The sequence below is a fragment of the Bos taurus genome, chromosome 13, assembly GCF_002263795.3.
Source record: "Bos taurus isolate L1 Dominette 01449 registration number 42190680 breed Hereford chromosome 13, ARS-UCD2.0, whole genome shotgun sequence".
Taxonomy (NCBI): Eukaryota; Metazoa; Chordata; class Mammalia; order Artiodactyla; family Bovidae; genus Bos; species Bos taurus.
The window spans coordinates 64,151,988-64,158,007 of NC_037340.1; positions in this window are offsets into that span (position 1 = coordinate 64,151,988).

The window sequence follows — 6,020 nt, forward strand, 5'->3', positions numbered from 1 at the left end:
GGATTTTCCAGGCAAGAGTAGTGGAGTGGGTTGCCGTTACCTTCTCAGTCGTATGCAATTCTTTGTGACCCATGGACTGTATGTTGGCTGCCAGGCTGCTCTGTCCATGGAATTCCAGCCAAGAATACTGAAGTGGATTGCCATTTCCTTTTCCAGGGGATCTTCCTGACCCAGGGATCAAAACTGGGTCTCCTGCACTGCAGACAGATTCTTTACTGTTTGATCCACCAAGGAAGTCCAATAGGTAAAGAGAAAGCAAATCAATTATTCTTTGAGGTGAACAATTTGGCTTTTTTTTTAAATTGGAGGATAGTTGTTTTACAATGTTGTGTTAGTTTCTGCTGTACAACTACATGAATCAGCTATAAGTATACATATCTGCCCTCCCTTTTGAGCCTCCCTCCCACCCCACCATCCCACCCAGCTAGGTCATCACAGAGCCGGGAGCTGAGCTCCCTTTGTTATACAGCAGCTTCCCACCAGGTATCTATTTACACTTTGTAGTGTATATATGTCAGTGCCAATCTCTCAGTTTGTCCCATTCTCTCCTTCCCACTCTGTGACCACAAGTCTGTTCTTTATGTCTGCATCTCTACTTTTGCCCTACAAATAAGTTCATCAGTACCATTTTATTAGATTCCATATATATGTGTTAGGGCTTCCCTCGTACCTCAGTCGGTCAAGAATCTGCCTGCAATGCAGGAGACTTGGGTTCAATTCCTGGGTCGGAAAGGTACCCTGGAGAAGGAAATGGCAACCCACTCCAGTATTCTTGCCTGGAGAATTCCATGGACAGAGGAGCCCGGTAGGCTACATAGTCCATGCAGTCGCAAGGGTCGGACACGACTTAGCGACCAAACCACAACCACCATGTATATATGTGTTAATGTAGGATATTTGTTTTTCTCTTTCTGACTTACTTTGATCGGCATTTTTTGAACATCTATTTTCATGTTTGTCCAATGGGCTTAAGCTTTGCAGTGGTAAGACTGATAGTGAACACTAGAACCATGTCTTTAAGAACAACATCAAACAGAAAAAAAAAAAAGACTAAAACCTACTAGAGAGCATCAACATGCTACTGTCTGTGGGATTCATCACGATGGTGCCAAATGGCAAGGTTATCACATTTGGTTAAGCAAGTTGTGTCTTACTGGAGGATATCACATGTAAGTGGATGCCACTCACTGGTACACACTGTAATGTAAACCTTTATTGTGGTAATTTACCAGTAGATGGCAGTAATGTGCCTTATTATTACGAAATCAATTCAGTTTTCAGACAATAGGAAATAAAGTGTCTTGAAGAGGGATAAAAATTTTGAAAAGTAGAATACACAATCGAAAAAAATGAAAGAGTATCAAGAAGATACCAAAAAAAGGGAGAAATATTCTAGGACTTATAAAACCTGATTTCAAAAATATTCTGAAAATTTTAAACATTATATTAGCATATAACATAAAGACGTGAAAATACACAACTCATAAGTGTAAAGCCTGATGATTTTTCACAAAATGAACACACATGTCCAGTTCAGTTCAGTTCAGTCGCTCAGTCGTGTCCTACTCTTTGCAACCCGTGGACTGCAGCATGCCAGGCCTCCCTATCGATCACCAACTCCTGGAGTTTACCCAAACTCTTATCCATTGAGTTGGTGATGCCATCCAACCACCTCCATCCTCTGTTGTCCCCTTTTCCTCCCGCCTTCAATCTTTCCAAGCATCAGTGTCTTTTCCAATGAGTCAGTTCTATGCATCAGGTGGCCAAAGTATTGGAGTTTCAGCTTCAACATCAGTCCTTCCAGTGAACACTCAGGACTGATCTCCTTGAGGATGGACTGGTTGGATCTCCTTGCTGTCCAGGGGACTCTCAAAAGTCTTCTTCAACACTGCAATTCAAAAGCATCAATTCTTCAGTGCTTGGCTTTCTTTATAGTCCAACTCTCACATCCATAGTTGACTATTGGAAAAACCATAGCTTTGATTAGACGGAGCTTTGTTGGCAAAGTAATGTCTCTGCTTTTTAATATGGGTCTAGACTGGTCATAACTTTCCTTCCAAGGAGTAAGTGTCTTTTAATTTCATGGGGGCAGTCACCATCTGCAGTGATTTTGGAGCCCTCCAAAATAAAGTCTGCCACTGTTTCCACCGTTTCCCCATCTATTTCTCATGAAGTGATGGGACCGGATGTCCAACTAACATCCAAATCAAGAAACAGAACATTTGAGCCCCACAAAAGCTCGTTTGTTCTCCTTTTCCACACCTCTGAGGGTAAATAGTATTCTGACTTTTAACTTCATAGATTAGGTTTATCAGGTATTAAATTTTATGTAAATGGAAGCATATAAAATGTGCTCTTTTGAGTCTGCCTTCTTTTGCTCAATTTTGTGCTTTTGAGATTCTTCTATATTGTTGCAGGTGGTTGTAGTTGGTTCCATTTCATTGCTACATACAGTTCCTTATTTTAATTTGGCACAATTTATCCCTTCTACTGATGATGAGCATTTCAGTTTTCACTGTAGGTCAACTTTTAATAGTACTACTCTGAACCTTCTTGCCTATGTATTTGAGTAAACACATGTATAATTTTTGCTAGATTTATACCTAGGACTATGATTGCTCAGTCCAGGAGAAATATCAGTTACCTCAGATATGCAGATGACATCATCCTTATGGCAGAAAGTGAAGAGGAACTAAAGAGCCTCTTGATGAAAATCAAAGTGGAGAGTGAAATAGCTGGCTTAAAACTCAATGCTCAAAAAATGAAGATCATGGCATCCAGTCCCATCACTTCATGGCAAATAGATGGAAAAACAATGGAAACAGTGACAGACTTTTCTTGGGCTCCAAAATCACTGCAGATGGTGACTGCAGCCATGAAATTAAAAGATGCTTGCTCCTTGGAAGGAAAGCTATGACAGACCTAGACAGCATATTACAAAGCAGACATTACTTTGCTGACAAAGGTCTGTCTAGTCAAAGCTCTTGTTTTTCCAGTAGTCATGTATGCATGTGATAGTTGGGCCATAAAGAAAGCTAACCACCAAAGAATTTATGCTTTTGAACTGTGGTGTTGGAGAAGACTCTTGAGAGTCCCTAGGACCGCATGGAGGTCAAACCAGTCAATCCTAAAGGAAATCAGTCCTGAAAATTCATTGGAAGGACTGATGCTGAAGCTGAAACGCCAATACTTTGGCCATCTGATGTGAAGAACTGACTCATTGGAAAAGACTCTGATGCTGGAAAGGATTGAAGGCAAGAGGAGAAGGGGACGACAGAGGATAAGATGGTTGGATGGCATCACCGACTCTATGGACGTGAGTTTGAGTAAACTCTGGGAGTTGGTGATAGACAGGGAAGCCTAGCATGCTGCAGTCCATGGGGTCGCAAAGAGTCAGACACGACTGAGTGACTGAACTGAAGTGAGCTGAACCAGGTCTTAGTTATAGCATGTGGGATCTAGTTTCCTGTGAGGTGAAAAGTCGCTCAGTCGTGTGCAACTCTTTGACTCCATGGACTATACAGTCCATGGAATTCTCCAGGCGAGGATACTGGAGTGGGTAGCCTTTCCCTTCTCCAGGGGATCTTCCCAACCCAGGGATCAAACCGGGGTCTCCTGCATTGCAGGCGGATTCTTTACCAACTGAGCTATCAGGGAGGCCGCTAGTTCCCTGACCAGGGATCAAACCCAAGCCCTCTGCACTGGGAGCACAGAATCTTAGCTACTAAACCACCAGGGAAGTCCCCTTTATCAGGTATTTGGTTGCAAACATCTTTTTCATTTTGGGGGTTGTCTTTTCACTCTTTTGATAAGTGTCCTTTGATGGGCAAAAATTTTAAATTTTGATGGTTTAGTTTACCTACTTTTTTCTTCCGTTGTTTGTGCTTTTGTTTGTCATAGATCCAAAGTCATGAAGATTTACTTCAGTGTTTCTTTCTGAGAGTTTTATAGTTTTAGGTCTTACATTTAGCTCTTTGATACACTATGAGTTATTTTATGTATATGATGTGAGTTAAGGGCCAAACTTCATTCTTTTGTCAGTCAATATTTAGTTGTATTAGCATAGTTTGTTGAAGAGCCTATTTTTTTTCCATTGAATGATCTCGGCATCCTTGTGAAAAGTCAAGATAGATTGATCATAGGTAGATGGGTTTATTTCTGAACTCTCAATTCTATTCCATTGATGTATTCATCCTCCTGCCGGTAGCACAGTGTTTTGATTCCTGTAACTTTGTCGTATAGTAAGTTTTGAAGTCAGGAAGCTTCGTATCTTAACTAAGATATGAAGGAAATACCTAAAATACCCAACTTAAGAAGTAAATGGGTATATCCTGGAGTTATTTTAGGTTGGAGAGAATATCTTAAAAATTCTTTAAATTTCCAAGTTTATTTTTTCTTTATTTCATAGTCAGCTAAAGTTAGCTTCTCAGTATGAAGTAAATTTATGCTTTCTATTTTGAACTGTGGTATTGGAGAAGACTGTTGAGAGTCCCTTGGACTGCAAGGAGATCCAACCAGTCCATGCTAAAGGAGATCAGTCCTGGGTGTTCATTGGAAGGACTGATTTTGAAGCTGAAACTCCAATACTTTGGCCACCTGATGAGAAGAGCTGAGTCATTTGAAAAGACCCCGATGATGGGAAAGATTGAGGGCAGGAGGAGAAGGGGACGACAGAGGATGAGATGGTTGGATGGCATCACTGACTCCATGGACATGAGTTTGAGCAAGCTCCGGGAGTTGGTGATGGACAGGGAGGCCTGACATGCTGTAGTTCATGGGGTTGCAAAGAGTCGGACGTGACTGAGCGACTGAACTGAACTGATGGTAGATCAAGAGAGTAAAACCTGAATAAAGTAAAAATAATTAAGAAAATAACGTCCAGGCAAACCTTGTCTGTCTTCCTCATCAGTGTTCCCAGTGCGTCAGGCAGTGTATGGCACAGAGTAGACACTTAAGAAAATATTCATGAAATAAAATATGATATTTCATATACTGAGTGAGGAAGCAGACTTTCCAAGATATCAGAATTTTGGTTTGATAAATAAGAATTGTTCCACTTGACAAGTCTTTTATTCAAAGCTGTCCTATCATTATTTGTATATTTAAGAAATAAAATGACCCCAAGATGCCCATGTAACCCCCCAAAACCTGCTGCATGGAGGTCCTGTAACATCAACGTAGGAGAGTTGGTATGACCACAGGTGTTACTCAAACATTTAAAGATATCAGGACAAGGATAATCAAAACTTCATTGGAAACCACCCAAATATCCATCAATAGGAAACCAGTTAAAATGTTTAATGAACTATGATGAATCATTATAAATTATCAGGTAAATCTATATATCTTGATATTGACATGAAAAAATGTCCATGTTATATAGGTAAGTGAAAAAAAAAAAAACAAAGATGTTGTAGACACTTCGACTTACATAATCCCGTTTTTACTTTTAAAAACAGTGAGGGACTTCCCTGGTGGCCAGTGGTTAAGACTTCAAGCTCCCAATGCAGGGGGCCCAGTTTGATCTCTCATCAGGGAACTAAGACCCAATGCAGCCAAATAAATCAAACATTATTTAAAAAATAAATAAATAGAACGATGATGTATGTGATAGCTACAGAAAAAAGTAGTTGGAGGAATATGTGAGATTTTTGGAGAAGTTGGAGGAATATGTGAGGAACAGTGAGATTATTGAAAAGTTGAGATTTTGAGGGCATGGATCACTTATATGCTTATGACATGTGTGATATTTGAATGACTGGTGTATCTGTAATCAGATAAAGTAATAAAGTTTTTTTCAAAGAAGAGAGGGACATGATCTTTGGAGTCAAACAAACTGCTTTTATATCATGGATCTGCCAGCTATCAGCTGGGTGACCTTGGACAAGTTATTTCATGTCTCTGAACCACAATTTTCGTATACAATAAAATGGAGAAATTAGTTTCAGCCTCATAAGAATGTTGTGCTGACCTTAACAGTTTCATCACATACTTTCATTCTCTCAGTATATTCTAGAATA